The sequence below is a fragment of the Etheostoma spectabile genome, chromosome 2 (assembly GCF_008692095.1).
Source record: "Etheostoma spectabile isolate EspeVRDwgs_2016 chromosome 2, UIUC_Espe_1.0, whole genome shotgun sequence".
Classification (NCBI taxonomy): Eukaryota; Metazoa; Chordata; class Actinopteri; order Perciformes; family Percidae; genus Etheostoma; species Etheostoma spectabile.
Window position 1 is genome coordinate 6,836,815 of NC_045734.1, and position 20,931 is coordinate 6,857,745.

At 40.4% G+C, this 20,931-nt stretch overlaps 1 protein-coding gene across 7 annotated transcripts in view; it reads right to left on the reverse strand.

Moving 5' to 3' along the window:
* trim2a (tripartite motif containing 2a) overlaps positions 1-20,931 on the reverse strand; it is a 38,115-nt gene that overhangs the window by 14,217 nt on the left and 2,967 nt on the right. The window contains exon 1 of one of the 7 annotated variants that reach the window (XM_032534915.1): positions 20,022-20,250. The exons of 1 other annotated variant lie outside the window; for it this stretch is intronic. The gene's annotated coding sequence lies outside the window, so the exon portion shown is untranslated. Of the gene's footprint in view, positions 1-1,866; positions 2,355-12,659; positions 12,864-20,021; positions 20,251-20,931 lie in introns of those variants that run through there. 5 more of the 7 variants (XM_032534910.1, XM_032534932.1, XM_032534923.1 and 2 more) reach the window with 5 other exon arrangements.

The window sequence follows — 20,931 nt, forward strand, 5'->3', positions numbered from 1 at the left end:
GGGGATGACACACAGCAAAGGGCCGCAGGCTGGAATCAAACCCCCGGGGCACTGCAAAGGACTCAGCCATCATGGGGCGCACGCTCTTACTGGGTGAGCTAAAGGCCATCCCTGTTCCTGAAGCTTCTGATCAAATCACACAATCTTCCTCAGCAGATGGAGATGGTTTGTTATTGTGATGTAGCTGTTCAAATTTCCATTCCTCTGAGACCTAGGACTTCTAGAGACTTGAAAGTTCAGACTGAAACTACGGCTATGTCCAGTTGTTCCCATCCTTTTTGGCTCATGACCCCCAAATGTGATGTCTCCCTCCACGCTGACCTCTTGTTCCCCATAGACCACCACTATAAAAGAGGCGTCTGTAAAAACTGTTGACAGGACACCTCCAACTGCAAAGAAGGTCAATTATTACTTAATTATGAATTTTGGATGGAGGGTCATTGAGGTTTATATCAAAACTACAATATATCCATGCATGCCTCATGTTGCTCACATCCAGTTGTGAGAATTCAAACCAAATTCACGGCTGGATTACAAAGCAGGCAACTGCCCCAGGGCATCAAAAACCCCAGAGTTATGTGTCAGCCTGTTTATGGTAACTGATTTAGTTTTACTACAAATTTGCCCATTTGTGCCCCGAAGATCTGTATTTGCCCCTGTACTGACAAGATGATCAGGTATCTGCCAGTGTGACAGATCCAAATTAGACCCAGTTTCTATGTAGATGATATCATTATTTAATTCTCAGCTTTCAGCCGTCAGACGTAGTCATTTACTCATGACTGGCTGCCACAATTATGAGGTATATACAGATTTTAGATTCAGGAGGAACAAATGCATTGGTATTATCAGCTGATATTGTTCAGGTAACAACATTGGTATTGGGTGAGAAAAAGTCACTGCAAAGTTAACATTACTTTTCAGTTGTTAAAAGCCAGGAAAGATAAAACTATGCTGCATGATAAGAGGAAATTCTGAGAAAAGGAACACAGCAGAATTTGTGTTGCTTGGCTCTCGACCTCCATGTTTTCTGGAATCAGCGCAGTCGCAAAAAGGTCAGAGAGCAGGAGCTTGAATGAGAGCTCCAGCTCCGGCTGGGTGTTTGTCATAAAAGGGCACTTGATAAATATTTCATTATAAAATTGAAAGCAGGGCACTTTGTGCTCGGCACTCATATGCGAGAGACAGAACACTAAACCTGCAGGAGAGCAAGTTCTTGCGGAGAAACTGCTCTCCGGTTTCTGACATATCCGTTTACTGCTTCCTTTACTTTAACGTCAGACTTTACTGTAACGTTATCTGGCAGCTAACTCGGACACAGAAAGTGTGTCAGTGCTTTTATTGTCTCTTCACATTCAAGACAGGCACAGAAACAGGCCACTTCTGCTACTGAGAGGAAACCCTCGGGGAATGTACTTCTTTGTACGGTGTATGCTCTCCCTCTCCTCTTCTATTTTCTGTAAATCTCTCTTTTACATATTATATCCATGGGCCAGATTAAACAGAGCATCAAATATGGCACGGATTATAAAAGTCGGATTCCTAAATCCTGCAGACAGACACAACAGAAGCAGCCCTGTTCTATCGGTACACAAGGTTGCAGCAGCCTCACATCGCTCCACTCTTACATAATCAGATCTGCACAAGCTAAGCGGAATAATTCCTGCTGGATTGAGCTGTCATCTGACACGCAGCAGAGGGTACACATTAAAAAAAGGCAAATATTACTGGAGGAATTCATACTTGACGATTGGAATTTTACCTTTTTGCATTTAGTGACGCCTAGAGAGAACAGTAATAATCAAAAAAAAAAAAAAAACTTATTCTAAAGGTTTGGCTCATTGCATCATTAATAGGAAGACTTACTGTGCAGCATCTATAGGCCGATCAACAGGCGTCACCCACTCCAGTACACATACAGAAACACTGGCTCCATGTGAGTAAAGAAGGGACTAAAATCCTTGCAAACCTGCCTTCATGTCAGCTCTGACATGAAATGATGCGTCCCTCCAGGTAGCAGCAACGAGGCAAATAGAAGACGACAAGATGTGTGTCAGCAAAACAGCTCCTCCGTGTGTTTATGGGTGTGTGCGCACACGTGAGCGAAGTTGAGGAGGGGGCGATTTAGCCAGATTGTCTTTCAGTTTTAAAATCATCTCTTGCCCCTCCCTCCTTCACTCTCCCTGACCACTTCCTCCCATCACTCGCATTCTTGGCTCAGTCTGTCTCATCCATTCATGTCCCTTTTACCTTCCTCACTCTCTTTCTCTCGGCCTGTCTGTCTGAAGTGAATGCTGGCTCACTGCAGTGCAGCGAGCGTGTGCAGCATCAGGAGTATGGGAGCGAGTACTGGCTGGCTGACGTATGGTGATCTAACAAATGAAAGAAAAAGGGGTGGCAGTTATGGGTCCCCTGCACAGCCAATAGAGTTAAAGCTAAAGTAATCTTCCTGAGTGTGTGTGTGTGTGTGTGTGTGTATGTATAACGGGTGAGTCAGCATGCTGCTGACTCACTGTTTATGAGAAAGACAAATCAAAACAAAAAAGGTGAGAGAGGTAAAGTCAGAGGCAACATATAAAAGATGAAAATGATTATTAGATTGCCCTGATTATCAAGTACAATATGACAGAAAGGGAAGAGCTAGATAGACATTCCTTCAGACACACACACACACACACACACACACTTATCATAGCATAAGTAGACCAAGTGTTAATGCTACGATATGTTGTGATTCCTTTATAGTCTCTTGACATAAGAATGAGGTGAAACTCATTTCCTTTCATTCTTGAAAAAGAGGAAAAGATAAAGATGAAGGCCTCTAAGGGCCCATGTGATTTCAGAGGCCTGGGTCTCAATCACTGCACTGCTGTCTGTGTAATAAGATGAACTCTATAAAGATTTGATAGAGTCCCACACTGCATGACACGAAAAAATGTGGAAAATGCTAACTGTAGGCATTCCTTAAATTGATCTGAAACGTCTACATTTGCATAAAAAATAGCCTCAAAACAAATTCTTCTTCATTCTCCTTCACTTCTTTTATTGTCATAAGTGTATCATGAAAATGCTTTGATAGAATAATCAAAAGGCAGTTGTGGTCATGACTGGTCTTGAAATATAATCCAGTCTTCTTTACCTGGGTCGGAAACAAGGCTGAGAAATGGCTGAGACAAAAAAAGCTGTACAACTTATTGTAAGAGCAGATACAGAAATAACTCTTAAATTTACAGACTTCTTTGATCAATGTGAAAAAAGCAGCTGCTTCGGACAACTGCTTTAGCCACAAGTGCTGTGTCAACTGAAAATGACATCATCTGATTGGTTATGGCTAAATGAAATAACTTTGTTTTGAAATTGTTCAACGCAAATAGAAATGTCAGGCTGAATGTATGGATTGAAACTAAATTAAATATGATTATCGGGCTAAATTGTCTCAATTGTTTGCATCAAGTATCTTAATGTTAAGAACATTGAAGGCATATTTACCCTCTGTGGTAAGAATGGGAGTTGGGAAAATTGAACTAAAATTTCCTTTTACTACTTGGAATATCTTCAAATAATAAACACACATACTTTGAAGTCAGTTCAAGATCTATCTGGTAAGAATCTAATTTTGTCTTTAGGGAAGACTATAACAGTGAAAACACAGTGAGGGGGATTTCTGCTGGTATTGGTATTTCTTTCATCCGTAACATTTTATAATAAGGGGCACTGGGACCACATTTCCAAAGACTTTAGTTTCTGAGGCTGGGATTTGTTGCTTGATTTGAATGAAATTGTTATATGCTGACAAAATGCTGTTTTTCATCTACCAGCGAATAACAAGTTCTCAAAATATTTTGTAGCTTTTCCATCTTAAAACAAACTCAGTTTATCTTGACTGAGCCGCTTTACACATTTTATTGAGCCTGGCAGCGTCGAGGCTGTTCCAGTGATCTCATCTCAGCCTCTGCCAAAATCAGTGAGTCAGTCAGAGGAGTGGGACAAAGAAAAAGAAAATATTTGTGGGGTCCAAAAACCGGGAGTTCAGTATATTTGTGGGGTCCCGACAGCTTTGTTGGGCCAAAATACTGGACACCACAACTTTAAAGGGCTGTTTGAGGGTTAAGACTTGGATTTAGGATTAGGGTTAAAATTAGGTTATGGTTAGGGTGAGGGTTAGGGTTAAGGTTAGCCATTTAGTTGTGATGGTTAAGGTTAGGGTAAGGGGCAAGGGAATGCATTAAGTCAATGACGGGTCCCCACAAAGATACACTGTGTGTGTGTGTGTGTGTGTGTGTGTGTGTGTGTGTGTGTGTGTGTGTGTGTGTGTGTGTGTGTGCATGTGTAGCATTAACATGCAGCTGCACAATCAATTTGGTACTCTAAAGGATAAAGCTGAAAGCATAGAGAGCTGGATTATAGCATTGCTGGAACAAGTGGTTTGAAAGTTCCCCATATGAACAAAAACATTGCGTCAAATCCCACAGGACGCTCCCCAGCTCTACCTTTAATGGGTGGTTACAGAGGCTGCCTTCAATTGGATAATGCAAACTTTGTTCCTACACTCACATCCTCAAGGTCATAAACATCCATGACACTTTTTCATCACTTTGTTTCTGATTTGATAAAGGTACAATCTCTGCAATCTCAACATTAAGTAAAGAGTCAACCACTAGAAACCAAAACAAACAGAAACACAAACTGCTGATTCAGTGCTTCATTTATTCAGTCACAGCTGGTTCATTTAAATATAGAAATGTACTTAAACAAGACTAAGAGCCATAGCCGCTCTGTTAGCACAGTGGTGCTTTGAGCTAAAAGCTAACGTCACCATGCTAACAATCCCAACATTGCAAGTATACATGTTAACCATGTTCACCGTCTTAGTTAAATAGGTTAGCATGTTTACTAAGTCTGGGCATGTCAGTTTTGTAGACAACTAAACTTACGTACATGTATTGTGGACAATTTAGACCCGACGATGGCGCCACATAAAATTTTAACACCAAAGTTATTACAATTCATTCTGAGGGGGACATGATCATCTGTACCACATTTCATGTAAATCCATCCAATAGTTGGGGAGACATTTGACCCAAAACCACAATTTTTAACCTTCTGGTGGCAGTGAAAGACAAAGTCAAGGGATCAAGTCACTAGGATTCATCTTCTGGGGGCCATGAATGTTTGTATAAAATGTAATGGCAATCCATCCAGCAGTTGTTTAGACATTTGAGTCAGGACAGAAGTGGTGGACAAACTAACTAACGGATCTACATAGCCATTCATAGAGCCACAACACAACCATGGTTTAAAATGTAGGCTTGGGGCTTTAAGCCACCTACTTTCACAGAAGCCAGCAGGACCCTTTACATCTCTGGAAGGCCTGTATGAAAATAACAAAGTAAAGACACCAATAGCTCAGGGGCACAAACACATTAACACACACTGAAGAGTCTTTACACTTTACTTAACTTGTTTTTGTTGCTTCGCTGTTCACAGCCACATCCCCATGAAGCAAAAACAGCATATCCAACTGCCTTAGTCGCTGTCATAAAACAACAGCTCCCTCAACTCATCCTCCAACAAAGAAAACACAACTTTGACCAATGATTAACTTTAAATGGTGTATGCAGAAGCTCTAGGGCAAGCTGTAATTTTGAAACCGGCTGATTTTCACTCACCAGTATGAAGTGGGAACCATTATCAAACTGTTCTTTTAGCTTTATTCGAGGTTTGGACTGACATAGTGGCTGCAGTTGGTTGAATGTTACTCTGGGTCTCCCTCTGGTGTTCGTCCCACCGCTATTTCCAGAGCACTGACCTCAGCTGTTTTTACCATCTCTCTGTTTCTAGACACAGTGACACACATAATGCCATGTCACCCTGCACAATAATGACCCCGCGCAGTCAGAAGACCGCTTTCAAAATGATTACAACCAAAGAAACAGGTGGCTCTGTCACATGTTACACATCATGTTCATTCAGATAATGAGGGGTTTCTGTTTGGCAGCGGTAGAAGAAGCATTCAAATGTTTGAGTAATAATACAACACTGTGAAAACCCTCTTAAAAATATAGCCATGCATTCAAAGTGTTATTATCAGTTAAATATACTTGAAGTATTAAAATGAAAAAAGTACTCAATGCAGAAAAATCCTCACATTTTAGAAAGTGGAAACGATCAAAACAGTTCCGAGTTAGATCGGCTAATCATTTCAGCTGTACTGGTAGGCCTATACAATATATTTGTACTTGTAAACGTAGTAGTTTCATGCCACCATTGCTGTTTGGTAGCACTTATAGAAACCCGACTGTTTGTCTCACTTCGCCTGAACATTTTTGAAAGTATGATTCAGTTTGTCGTCAGGTCAGAAGTCCAAGAGTCCAGTCACATGCGGGTCCACTGCTGTGCTAGCATGTTGAGAGAGTCACGTCTCCTGACAGTTTATTGCTGCTCTTTTCATGCACAGCCAACTTATTTTACATCAGCATTTTAAACAGACTTTGTCGCGCAAGTGTTTTTTCAAAAATCCTTTTGATTGCTCTTTATACATTGATATGTTCCTCACACCTTGACAGAGTGAGTCATATGAAGGTAAAACTATCTTAAAACTCAAAGTGAGAACTGTTTTGGGATTGAAGAGCTTGTGTAAATTAAAATAGGCTACAATGTTTTTTTATATTGCTGCAATCCAAGTAACTGCAATAAAAGAGTTCAGTCTCTTTAGACTGATGCACTGAATCGTTTTCAGGAAGTATGCTCATTCAAGTCAGATGAGAAAAGCCATAGTGCTCAAATGTCTGCATTAAATACAGAGCTAGAACATAGATCTCATTTGTTTAATGTGTAAACAAACTGTAAGCACCAATGCTTGGTTTAGTGTTTTGGCACGTTAATGCTAATTATCACTATACACAAAATACAGCTGAGGGTAATGGTATTTGGTCATAAACCAAAGATGTGGACAATTTGGAGTTTTGACTTGATGGTTGGGCTAGAGGAAAAGTTAAGGGATCACCAAAAACTGGGGAACGTCAATGTGTGTACCAAACGTCCTTTAGCTGTGTAGACATTTAAAGTGTAACTCTCAACAAAATGCAACCTAGGGTCTTTTTGTGAATGTACCTGAGTGAAACCTTTAAACGCATAATTAGGACGGAAGCGCCACTATTAAGATTTACCGTATCTTTGTTTTCGGTCAAATGGCCTTTTGAATGGGAGTGCTATGACAGCATCAAAATCAACATTTTTAAAACACTAAGAAGACTCGACACAACATTAAACTTTGCTCCAAGTATCACCAGGGGCTCTACACATTAACGCAGGCGTTGAGAACATCGTTTGTGTACACAGAGTTTATTAAAAACAGTTGTTCGCGGGCGCTACCATCTCGCCAGTCCAAAGTGTCGATCTCTTAATGCAAATGAACGGATTCCATAGGAGGAAATTTTATTCTTATAAGAGTCTACTTTTTCAACTACAAGGTCAATATTGTTTTTCTACTAACAAAAAAATAACAACTTATCTGTGCATTTATGTGGAACTAAGCTTTAGGAGCTTTCCATCTTTACTCTCCTCCCTCTTACGATGCATTTGGAGATGGTAGCGCCCGGAAACAACAACAACTGTTGAAGTAAGTCGTTTAAAACCTTTTTTTAGTAAACTCTGTGTTCACAAACGATGTTCTCAATGCTCGAGTTCATGTGTAGAGCTCCTGGTGATACTTGGAGCAGTTTCATGTTGTTTAAAGCCTTCTTAGTGTTGTACAAATAGTGATTTTGATGCTATCATAGTAGTGCTCCTAGCACTCCCATTCAAAAAGCCATTTGTCCAAAAAAACTATATGACGGTAAATCTTAAAAGTGGCTCTTCCGTCATAATTATGCTTTTAAACAAAAGTTTTGACTCGGGTACATTCCTAAAAAGACCGTAGGTTGCATTTTGGCAAGAGTTACGCTTTAACTCAAAACCACAAACATGAACCTCAGGATGGCAGAGGATCACCAAAGTTACTAAGATTTATCCCCTGGGGACCATGAATGTCTGTACAAAATTTTATCTCAATCCATTCAGTAGGTGTTGGCATATTTCAGTGTGGTAACCAACAGAACTGACATTGCCATAGGGTCGTGTTGCTTTCATAGTCACATGACGTTTCCTCCTGCTTCCAGTCATTCTAAGCTAGGCTAACTGCGGCTTCCATACTTAACACACAAACATGAGTTCTTTTAATATTCCCATCTAACTGTCTGATCACATCTTACATGCTTCAGAGAAAAAAGGCTGTTCTTTGAATTCTCCCTGCTACACCCTGCTACGTTCTGCAGTGCCCAGCTGCACCCCGCTACGTCCACCTATGCTCTGCTATGCCACGCTGCACCATGCAACACCCTGCAGTGCCCTGCTATGACATGAACTACTAAAACTACCATTTGTAGTCACTGTTCCATTGTCTTTATTGTGACCGTTATTGCCACTGTTCATCACACCCCCAACAGGCACCGTCAGACTCCGCCTACCAAGAGCCTGGCTCTGTCCGAGGTTTTTCCTAAAAGGGAGTTTTTCCTCGCCACTGTCGTACTGCTTGCTCTGGGGGGAGTTACTAGAATTGTTGGGGCTTTGTAAATTATGTGTGTGTCTTCTAAACCTACTCTATCTGCAAGTGTCTCGAGATAACTTTTTTTATGATTGGTTTCTATAAATAAAATTGAACTGAATTGAATGAAGGATGTGAATGGGTCAATTCTGGGAACACAATATAAGACTATAGTAAAAAAACATAACCTTCTAAACCTTATAAGGTTTCTTTTTTAGTTCTAAATGGCTGAATGCTGCACAGACTGTGTTGACTCTATAGACTCAAAACACAATATCATCATAATAACTGATGTTTATGTGTGAGCTGACAGTTACAGTTTGTTTGTTGTCAGCATGTATTGTACTTTAAATCCTCCCAGCAGCAGATGGTCTGTCAATGAGGCTTATGTCCATGGTGACCCTGGTAATCGCACCATTTCATCAACACCAGTTTCACAACAGAATACTTAAATTCTAGGACTTCCGTACTTCAGATGCTGTAATGATTTAGCAGCAGCTGCAGGTAGCAGTTGCAATAGGGTGACCAGACGTCCCCGGTTTTCGGGGACAGTCCCCGGTTTTGGTGACCTGTCCCCGGCTGGATCTGTCCCCGGAAATGTCCCCGGTTTCCACTGTGACTGACAGACCCGAAAGTGGAATGAAAGAAAACACCGACCAAACGGAGCCGATCGAGCAGCGCTGCTCAGAGATGTTCTAGAAAGCCGTGTTTTACCATGCTAAAATCACTGATTATTTACAGGGAGTCTGGTGGCTTTAGCCAACGCAATTTCGCGGACTTTTATGTTTTAAAAAAGGATCTTAATCTTTAACAGAAAGGTCGAGCTCCTTAGAAATCCTGTCCATAATGTTGTCTGTTGGGGGGAAACAGCTCTAGGTCTAGGGTCCCCGTTTTAAGTTTTACAAAAATAAAAACATGACGTGTTTTGGAGGTATATTTGCTTCTGAGCTGAAAATGTCCCCGGATTTTATCTAAGAAATCTGGTCACCTTAAGTTGCAAAAACAATTAAACCACACCTTCATATAGTGCAGTGTATACTGTATGCAGCGCTTTCCAGCTTTCAGTGGAATCAGGGGCTTTACATGCCTTCAATGCTGGAGATGGTAACGTAACCCTCTCCTCTAAATTAAAAGAACTCTCTCATGCTAATCTAAAGCAACCACTGGAGACAGGATAATGAGAGATTACAGCGGCAGAGCACGCCTTTAGCCTGAACATCCCCTCATTTAATTTCACATCCTCCCTCCTTCCCGCTTTGAAAAGTCTAAACGAACAGCAGCATCTTTGAAAACCACAAATGAAAGTCTACTTGTCAATTGGGGTATCGATAGCGATACATGAACACTATTTTAGGGGTTTAGCTCAGGCAGCTTTAAGACATGTTTGCAAACTTAAGCAAACTAATCCTATTGAAGAACTGAATTCTCTACCATTTTTTAAGGTTTCCTGGGTCAAATTGACATGTTTCAGAGAAGAAGGGCTGCCCTAAGGGCAGCAGTAAATAGGGAAATAATGTGACTGCGTCACTGGGTTATATATCTGCCAACCGTACATTCTGGTGACACAAGATAAGCCAATGCCCCTGTCTGGGTGTCCGTGTGTGTTAGCGCATGTATGCTAACTACGGACCTCTAACTAAGACCTACAGATGTGCTAGCGCAGTGCCATAGGAAACTGTTCATGTTGCACATCTGACAACCAGAATTAAATGAAGCTAAAACCTGTGACTGAATGCCCAGGCAAAATGCACCATGAATGTTTTTTATTTTTTTATTTAGTTGGTCTTTAATCCTCCTGCATCACACTTGTCAACATAAAGTCATACTTACACTTGTTTAAAAATCCATTAAGAATTTAGAGTAGACAAATGAAATTGTAATAATAGATTGTTATAATCTGCCTACCAGGACCTGTTAAATTCACTAACTCCATCCATCCATCCATCCATCCATCCATCCATCCATCTGCATAGTTTCAAATTCCCTTCCTTTTGTCTTTAGCTAGGAACTACATAACACTTTGCACATTGCCTTTAGTGTTAGCAGTCCTTTAGCCTGGCTTTGCCTTAAATGAGAAAAAAAGGGATGCTTCATGTTTGTTGTCAGAGTTCTGTTTTCCAACTTTTGTGGCAGTCATTGAAGTGGACCAAGTTTCAGTGGAATTAGCCGTCACTGTGCTTTTTACTTATACCTCCATCCTAAAATGTTGAAATGCAGTAAACGGTAAAAGAGTTACCAGTGTTACAATATGATGACTGCGTCCAATATTTTAAGCCTAGACAGCTTAATGATGCAGTTATAGACGTTGCATATAATTTTATCAGCTGATACACAATCTGCATTTTTCATAGTTGTTTATTTTTCTGGATGTCATCCTGCAGCTTCTCCCACACTGATAAATACCACTTAAACACTTTTGATTATAGTGTATGTAATGGATAAAAGTGCTACATATACACACACACGTGTTAAAGAGCTCATATTATGCTTTAAGGCTCTTTCCCTCTCCTGTATTGTGTTATATATATCTTTTTTGTGCATGTTATAAGTTTACAAAGTGAAAAAGCTCAACGTCCACCCTAAAGGCAGTTACCATCTCCAACAGAAAACTTCACCAGCTGCTTCCAACAGCTCTATTGTAGTCCAGCCTTTACTTTTGTGACAAATGTGCATCACTTTGTAACACACGTTCTAATACTCACCTAGCTGCTAGTGTGGCACGACCTCATACTCTGCTTCTGACTGGCTAGTAGTCCTTACCTAGCTACTGCACATGTGCGCCTCCCAACAAAGATGGAATAGAAGTGTGATGCCTCACTCTGTAGCTAAAACAGAGAGCTCAACACACATAGTGAAAAGAGGAGCTGCAGCAATGTGCAGTACAACAAATATATGTTGTTGTTTTTTTAAATTAAACCATGTAAACCTATTCTGATATAACCTCTAAATAAAATTATGAACCTGAAAATAAGCATAATATGGGCACTTTAAGAAAAAACTCAGGAGCAGCACAATTCATTTCACATATGTGAAGAACGTTAGGGAAACTTTGATGAGCGTTTAATGAAATTGAGGAGAAAATTAAGCAAGCAGTACAGTATAACCACGCTGTGTTACTGTGCCGTGCCGTGCCGTCCCAACATTCTGTGTTCCTGTGCCCTTTTGTGATGTTTTGAATCCCTAGCCCCAACTATCAAGCATGTGATTTCTCAAGATATCGATGGCGCCAAAGAAAAGGTGGTCACCTTGAGCATAGTTCTGGGACGCATGAGAAACTATAACAGGCCCTGATACACTGCTTCCACTGACCTCCAAAAGGAAATAGTCCTGAAACAAAACATTCCTTTATCAAGCAGCTGTCTACATAGGCTCCCTGATTGAGACAGGGAGGCAAGGACAGAACAGGTATGGACATCAGAGACTGGACGACTGACCTATGATGATCTGATGTCTAAGCTTTCCCTTTAGTCTCATCATAGCACTACATGGTGTTTCTGGAAAATTCCACCACAATATCTTGTACACATTGTGAAGCCCTTGGAGACAAACTTTATTATAATAAGATCGACTTGACTTTTTACCCAACACATGTACAGTGCACCTTTTTGGTTTCAAGACAGCTGAGGCCACTGAGCATGACAAACAGGAAAAGGAAATGAGAATAAATTCTTTCAAGCATACAGTGCAGTATACCTGCCCGGAAGAGCCACTTAAAGCACATCTGCTCAAAGTAAACACTACATTAAGTTCACTACAGCATGTGAACACCTCAGACCATGTGAGCCAACCTGTCTTTCTAGTATTAGCTCACAAGACTTCAAGGATAATAACCTGGAATTACATAAGCATCTTTTAATTATAAATCTTTTCCAGCTACAGAAGCCAAACAGACTGACATACAAGCGATTCATAAGCTGTCTGCATAACTTTCCCAAAACAACATTGGTACATTCCCCCCACCCCATTTCCTTTAAATCACAAATCTTTGCTTTTACTCTTTCCTCGTGTCATTTTTCCATCTATTACTCACTCTTTCCAAACCTCTCCATCTTTAAACCCCAAACATCCCACTTACTTCAACTCCATGGTCGCTCTCCTTTCTTCTTCTCTTCTCTGGGGTGAAAACAAACGCTGCGCTCTGTCACCTAATCCTTCATCTCTAATATATACTGTAGTGTGTGCAGTGGGCAGAGAGGCCTGAGCTGTTACAATAATCCAAACAGATCGACCGGGAGCCACTGGGTGAGCACAGACCTGAGGGGGAGGGCCCGCTGGTGGTGTAGAGGAACAGAACGCACCAATCAGAGGGTTTAGAGAGACTGGAGGAGGCGGGGCTTAAAGCTTGTGCTGCTTTTTAACCCCAGTGAGGGCAGAGTCCCAGAGGCATGACCAGCATGCAGGAGAAACTGATAAGGAGTGACAGAGAACCTGCAAGAGAGAGAAGAGGAAGGGAAACCAAGCTGTCCATCAGGAGACACATTATTTGTCCAAGCATGGACCCTAGTACAATAAACAAAGTATGTTTAACATGGTTAATGCTGTTCTGTTTTTGTAATAAAATAAAGATGGATTGAATTGAACCCTGATGTCTTAATGTCCAAGAAAGGCCCCAAGTGCATGTCATCTTTTCTCTTGTACACTGTTACAATATGATGACATTAAACCTTTTTGACAGTTTATTGATGCAGCTAGACGTATTTCATCTTCTCTACACAGCCTGTGTTTTTCATAGTTGTTTATTCTCTCTGGATGTTATTCTGCAGCTTCCCCCACACTGATATACCTGTATAACACTTACAAACCCTTGCGGCTATATGTAATGGATCAAAGTGCTTTCAAATCATGTATTACATGGTTAATGTTTTTTTTTTTAGGTAAAAAAAAACATGGATTTAATTGAATACTGATGATGTCATGTGCACATTTTTATCTCAAGATGGTCCACAAATAAAAGCCAAAATAACCATTACTACAATCCTCTGGATAATGATCACAGCGCAGTCATACACAGAGCGTGATAGTTAAGTGTGTGAGTGAAAGTTATTCACCAGCTGAACAAGCATGTTACTATCTGTCCTGTTTGCCCCGAGGGACTCGGTGCACTACAGCAACGCCGGTAAACAAGACGGAGATGTTGCAACAGGACCAAAGACTACAACTCAGAGTGTAAAACAGGAAAGGAGGACTACTTTACCCACAAATCACTCAATTAAACCAATACAATACTATTTTCCTTATCACACTGGGAAATATAAACGTTTTTTACAAAATGAACTATTAGCAGTGTGTCTCTATGGATGGAAATGCCAGTCGGTCAGTTCAACAACAAGCAAATGTTAGCATGCAAAAGGTCATCTGCTGAAAATCAACCATTGCCATGTGAGCATGTGAGCTTGTTGACGTTAGCTTGCCGGCGTTGTGCCAATGTGCGACGTCGCCGAGCCTCCATCATGGCTGCAGCCTCCTGGTCTTGTTTTTCATTCAACAAATTTCTCCAATGTTGATTGTAGTCTAAAAGGAAAGACCTTTGCCACCACAAAACAGTCTTAGCACCGCGTCGTCTAATTTCTTTCTTCTCAAAACGTTATTTCTTTACTGGCAGTGTCTCTGCATATGGGGCTCACTCCGTCCTGCTGTTGTTTTCATCACTACTGCCGTTTTTCTGTTGTTCTGTTCCTCTGGTTGTACTTGACCGCCTTACACTGCTGTAGTCTTGGCTGTAAGTAAGTTCTTGACCTTAAAAACAGCAGTTAAGCAAACAATCAATAGTTGTCCTAGTGATTGTAATCATATAAAGTTGGAGATTTTATCGGAGTAAAGGATCTGAGTGCTCAAAGAAAATTAAGAGATTTGAACATCTGCAATTGGGCGAACAGTTTTTTGCTTCTAAAGATTCTGTGAAACGATCAAAAGCTCCAGAACTTTCTAAACTGGCAAAATTATAATTAAACTCCAGAAAAATCACATCAAAGAATAAGTAAACAAGACAACTTATTGGATTTGAAATGTTGATAGTCTGCGCTACACACAGATTATACCCAGTACCAAGAAAATATTGAAGTTTGCTGCATGGGCCTTTTTTTGCAGTATGTAAACAAGTGATTAGTGTCTTGTTACTGAATGTGTGTAAACCTTAGTCCCAATATTCCAAAAACATGAGGGCAAAATTAGCATCCTGTTATGAACACAAACAAACACAAACACAAACACAAACACACACACACACACACACACACACACACCACACACACACACACACACACACACACACACACACACACACACACACACACACACACAAACACACACACACACACACACACACACACACACACACACACACACACCACACACACACACACACACACACACACACACCACACACACACACACACACACACACACACACACACACACACACACACAAACACACACAACACACACACACACACACACACACACACACACACACACACACACACACACCTTATTGGCAAACTGTGTTTGTAGTAATTATCCAAATGCATCTGTTCCATCCACTCCCACTTAACTGGATCACTTAGAACATGGCTCTGTGCATACACAGGGATATGATTCAGTTACCTTTCAACTTAGCTTCACATGAAGAAGACCGACTGTTATTTGTGTAAAAAGTAAAAGGACACCAGCTGACTTTTTCTCCTAAAGATCCAGAATTCTAATCCACAACCAATCACACATTTAGGAGATCCAACAATATCCTGTACATACAATTTACATCACTATAAAACAAATTATTATGTAATTTTGATCCCAGAGAGCATGAATAAAAGAATAAGTAGTATAAGAAAAAACATGTGAAAAGTGCACAAAACAGAAAAAAATTAATAGAAATGTTGAATTGTATCTACAGTGCCTAAATGTGACGTGGCTCGTGACAATTTTATGCTAAAACAACAACAAACCAGTTGCTCAGGACATTGTGTATCCGTACCAGTTTGAATGTTGAAAGATAACTGAAGAGAGTCCAATGATCAACTGTAGCCCAGTGTGTAGAACATTAGATAGTAAGCAACATGGTTAGCAATGGTTAGCACCGCGGCCTCACAGCAAGATGATTCCGGGTTCAAATCCTGATCGTTCCAGGCCTTTCTGTGCAGAGTTCGTATGTTCCCCCTTAATGTTTGCGTGGGTTTCCTCCAGGTTCCCCGGTTTCCCCCCCCACCATCGAAAAACATGTACTAGGTTCTGCAGTCAGTGCCCTTGATCAAGGCACTGCCTCAGATCTGGAGGTAGTCCCCGGGGGCTGTAAATGGCTGCCCACTGCTCCCTTGAGGGATGGGTTAAATGCAGAAAAATGAATTTTTGTGACAATAAAAGTACCATTAAAAAGGAAAAACAAGAGTCTCCCAGATTGATGGTGGTTTTTGACTACTGCTTCCCTCATTCCCTGGGGCAGAGAAAACAAAGACAAACTGCTCGACCAAGATGCAAAATAACAGACGGAGAGAGAACACAGAGTAATCTGAAATGCAAACAGTCAGTCTGAATGACAAATTTATTGGTGGCTATGAACTACCCATTTTTTGGTTTCTTCTTTTTTAACTACCTTTCATCTTAAATAAAATCAAGTAGCTGACACAAGTCATAAAAAAATGGCTTTATTTAAGAGGCCCCATTGGTTCATTCGTTATGTTTATGGTAATTGTTTGGGGGAGGTCATGTTCTTTTTGTGCAGCGCTGATATCCCCTGCTGGCTGGAGCATGACATGCACTTTTACATTATGACGGTGCTTGTTAGAGAATGCAGAATGCAGCACACACACAGCCGGAGCTGTGATTGTGAGCACAGGAAGTGTTTGTAGCTAAAGGAAAAGGAAGTCTGAAGGTTACTTCCACTTCAAGATATCACAACTCTTATGATCCTAGCTTCAGTTCCAGACATTATAAAGCTGGATGTTAGTGTCTTCTTGGATCTTTGCATTGTTTTGTTAACAGTAACATAACTTTTAACTTAAGTTGTATTAAGTATCAATTTATTAATGTTGGCTACCAAGATCATTGACATATTAATGTACAATGAAAATAATTAACAACTGCAGCTGTCATCTCATCTTGTAACAGCTGGAAATAGCAATGAAGACAAAAAGTAAAACAAGAGATATTAAACACTAACATTGTAAATATACTATAAGTGACCTTTTGGCTTACTACCAAAGGCATTGTGGATTCCTGGTGTTTTTATCAGACTTGTGAGCTGATTAAACAGCTGTCTCAGCGATGGAGTGACGAGTCCTGAATGGCCTCTTGTTTTTTGCTGTAAATGTTGCAACCCTTCACACACAAACACACTGTGACTGCTCCAAATCCTTTACACTCAGAGCTACGACTCAGTCAAGGGTCACTAACCTGGCTGATGACCAATGCTAATCAATTAGCGCTAACCAGACATAGGTAGGAGCGCATTGATCCTAGGAGGTTAAAGGGTTACAAGGCAGTGAGCCTGTAGGGCCTTCCATCCCTCTATAAGCTGAAAGAAAACATCAATACCACCACCAGTCAACATTCGCAATAGAAAACAACGTCTGTCTTTATCTGGGTAATCAAATGCTCATGGCCACCAAATCTTCATTACATCATACACTCAGTTAGCAGTTTGGTTGGTGCATCTGTACAATCTAATACAACAGTAGTCCTGGAATAAATCTGACCTGGGACTAGAGCATTGCTTGACATTTTGTGCTGATATAGTCTTGTTTTGCCAGACCATCCACACGCTGCAGAGCGGAGGAGGGTCTGGCTAGTCCACAAAGCAATCTGGGCTGGGAGAAAAACGTGCTCTGGTTTATTGGTATTTCTTTAAACCGATCACAATCCTCATGGGCGGCACTAAACTCTGCACGAAGCCGCTCTAAAATAGTCGTGCAATAGAAAACTCAGATTGGACAGATAGTCTAACTAGGCTGTCTGGATTTACCCTGCTGTTCTCCTGGAGTTTTAATTGACTCATTTCTTTAAATAATGAAAAATCAAACCTGCCCATTCACTTTAATTATTTAGCAGATGGGACACGGACACACACACAGACACACACACGGACACACAGAGTGTGTGGCTCCAATAAAGTTTGAAAGGGCAATGGCCAACCCTTATGTCATCACACCCACTCTGACCAATAGTGGAACTTCATCATTTAGTCACAGAGCAACATAGTTTGAGGTCCTAGAACTGGTCCCTGCGGTACACCCAAAAACTGATAACTGATAAAACTGATATATAAATATGCGATCAACTAACAGTGTGGATCTACTGTAAAAGCAGTTAGTCTTCAGGCTTGATGTTTGACATGTAATGCATTGTGATAAATCAGCCAACAGTGAGGTTAGGTTCACATGCATTACTTCAGTAAGTCCTCTCGAATAGCATCAGAATAGCCCCACAGTTGCAGCGCTGTGTACTGCAGTGGTGGGAGAGTTATGCAGCCTGTACTGCATCACGCTCTACTTTCTGTTCCCAGAATCACTTACTGCATTCAAGCACCTCTAATGTCACAATGACTAAAACAACTGGGGATCAGACAGCAAAGGAGGAGAAACACACTCTCACACACAGAGACAGAGGCAGAAAGAGAGTGCAGGCAAATGTAACGGGACGTTATTCCACTTTTAGTTTATCGATGAGGATCAATGGAGCCATCGTGACGCTCGGGAAGTGCTACTGAAACAATGTTATATAAAGACAAAGTGATGTAACAGTAGTGCAGTTAAACAATATCTTGATTAGAGCCCGACCGATATATCAGCGGGCCGATATTATTGGCCAATATATCTGTATCAGCATTTATAATGGCTGATTTAAAAATATATATATATTTTTTTTTTAAATGTTCATTCATCAGAATCATTTATAATGACAAATAAATTATTCTGATAAATTAATATTTAAAAAATTAAAACGGACTGTCGACCATGTTATGAGCATGGTTGTTGCATAGTTTGTCCACCAGAGGGCGCTCTACAACGTCCATGATGGCAACACTGATTTCTTTTTTTTTTGTTAAAAACACGTTAACATTGTTAATGTGTTTTTGTTTAAAAGACATTAAGTTTATTTTCTTAAGTTTGTATTTTTGTACATTTTATTTATCAGACTTTAATATATTTCGATGTTCCTCTGTTCTGTTGTGATAGAAACAGTAAATTATTATCATATAATTTTAGGGAGAATTCATAAATAACTACAAATAAAGCAGATTTAAATTTAAAGCAGAGGTTCCCGAGCCGTGCTCTCTTTTCTAGAAGCTGAAACGATTTCATGCCCCGATGAACTCTTATCAGACAGTAACAATACTGCAGAAACTAATAACCAAACGAGATGACAGATATTGAATTGACATGAACTGCTGCTTCTTTTGAGGAATGTTTCTTGTTTGCAAATCTAAAAGAAAATGCAAGTTAGACTGCCACACACACACACACACACACACACACACACACACACACACACACACACACACACACACACACACACACACACACACACACACACACACACACACACACACACACACACACACACACACACCCACACACACACCACCACACCACACGACACACACACGGCTCTACTTCTGCTGTCGACCGTGAAGTTGAAGGACGGTGGGCCTTTACAGGTCTGATTCATGAGAGTCACCTGTTTTTTTCCTCTTCCCTATCAAGTCTGTTAATCTTGTATTTTACATGTTGTTTTCTGTCTGAATTGATCTTGTTCAGCCTGAATATTGCTAGCTTTGCAAGCATCAGATCACTCTTGTTTCTAAATTGTTCCCAAATAAATCAGATAATTTGACTGTTTGTGCAGAAAAAAAAGCACAGGTGGTAACAAACAATAATAATTCTGTCTCTTTCCCAATTATTGCTGCTGAACTGAGCAAATTATCATTCGTTATTTGTGCTGTGAAGAAGCTGTATTCATCTTCAGTATCAAACTAAACTAAACTAAATATGCAACAAAAACATACAATACAGTACATAACACAAAAAACCACCAAGCCATGTTAGATACACAAGATCATGTTGGACATATAACTCAGCAAGTGCATCAGCAGGCACAGAAGTCCATTCCAGTTTGAAGAGATTTAAGGTGCTCACAGCTTGCAGCTTGTCATGCTGCAGACCTGCACTGGGAACGAACCTGCTGTTGCTGTTAATGGATTATTGAACTCGTAGATTAGCACACCACACGGGCAGTGTTGCACCTTACACGATTTGATGCATATTCAATGTCAATCCAAAAATTGGAATTCTGTTTTTAAAAAGCTTCTTCTTCTACTACTTTTGGATGAATGCACGAATCCAAAAGTCTCACATAGGATCAAGTGGGACAAAGTGAGGACACTCATCCAATCTCAGCTCATGTTTACTGGAGAAAGACTTGCAGTAAGTTCCGGTTCACTCACCTAAATGTTATCTTTCCTGCGGGACGGTGTGGAAACTAATGACGCATGAGGATGTAGATGACTGCCGGGGATCCTTACTGGACTTTTCAGTTGAAGTGCAGTGTTTGTCTCTTCCTCCAGCGTGCTGCCTGTCTGCTGCTCTGCATGCAAGAGCCGCAGCTTAACTAAGAGCCGCTTCCACTCACTTCCATCTCACTTATTACAGGGATCCATCCGCCGACAGTAAAAGCCAAAGGAAACCGCTGCCGGATATGCAGTCAGTAGCCAGAGCCAATCCAGTCCCGACAAAAAAACAAAACTTCATCAATATTACATTCACGTGTTAAAATAGCCTAAGTATCCATGCATTATTTCTGTTTTTCCCCTTCAGTGGTTATGCAGGCAGTTTGTGTCCTGTCATATGAGTGCTAGGCTACTAGGAGATAAAAGCAATTCATATCAAGTTATATTATTCTTTCTCTGGATTATTATTTTGAGTAGGCCTACGTGTCTGAAATGTTAAATGTTTTCGTTTGAATGTGTTTTTTCAATAAAGTTGTGAAAAATTAAAAAAAAAAAACATTAAAGGAATAGGCAATTTTTGTGTGTCCTTGTGTGTTATCCTACAGCCTATGTTTTTTATTGATTTTTAAAATGACAAGTGTGTTGGTATGTGTGAATATACTGTACATATTCTTAGGACAAGAACAGGTCAGTTACTTATGCCTTGTTGTGACCACTAAACAAATGTTTTAAATAAGTGGGAGTTCACGGATGAGGACATATGAATAATTTATATTTGTGTTAACCCATGCACTGTGTTAAAACACTCACTAACACAATATAGCTTCACTGGATTTCACTGCAGTCAGATACAACTATACAGAAATGTCTGTTCTGTATTAATTTCCTCATCATTTAATGTGTGTGT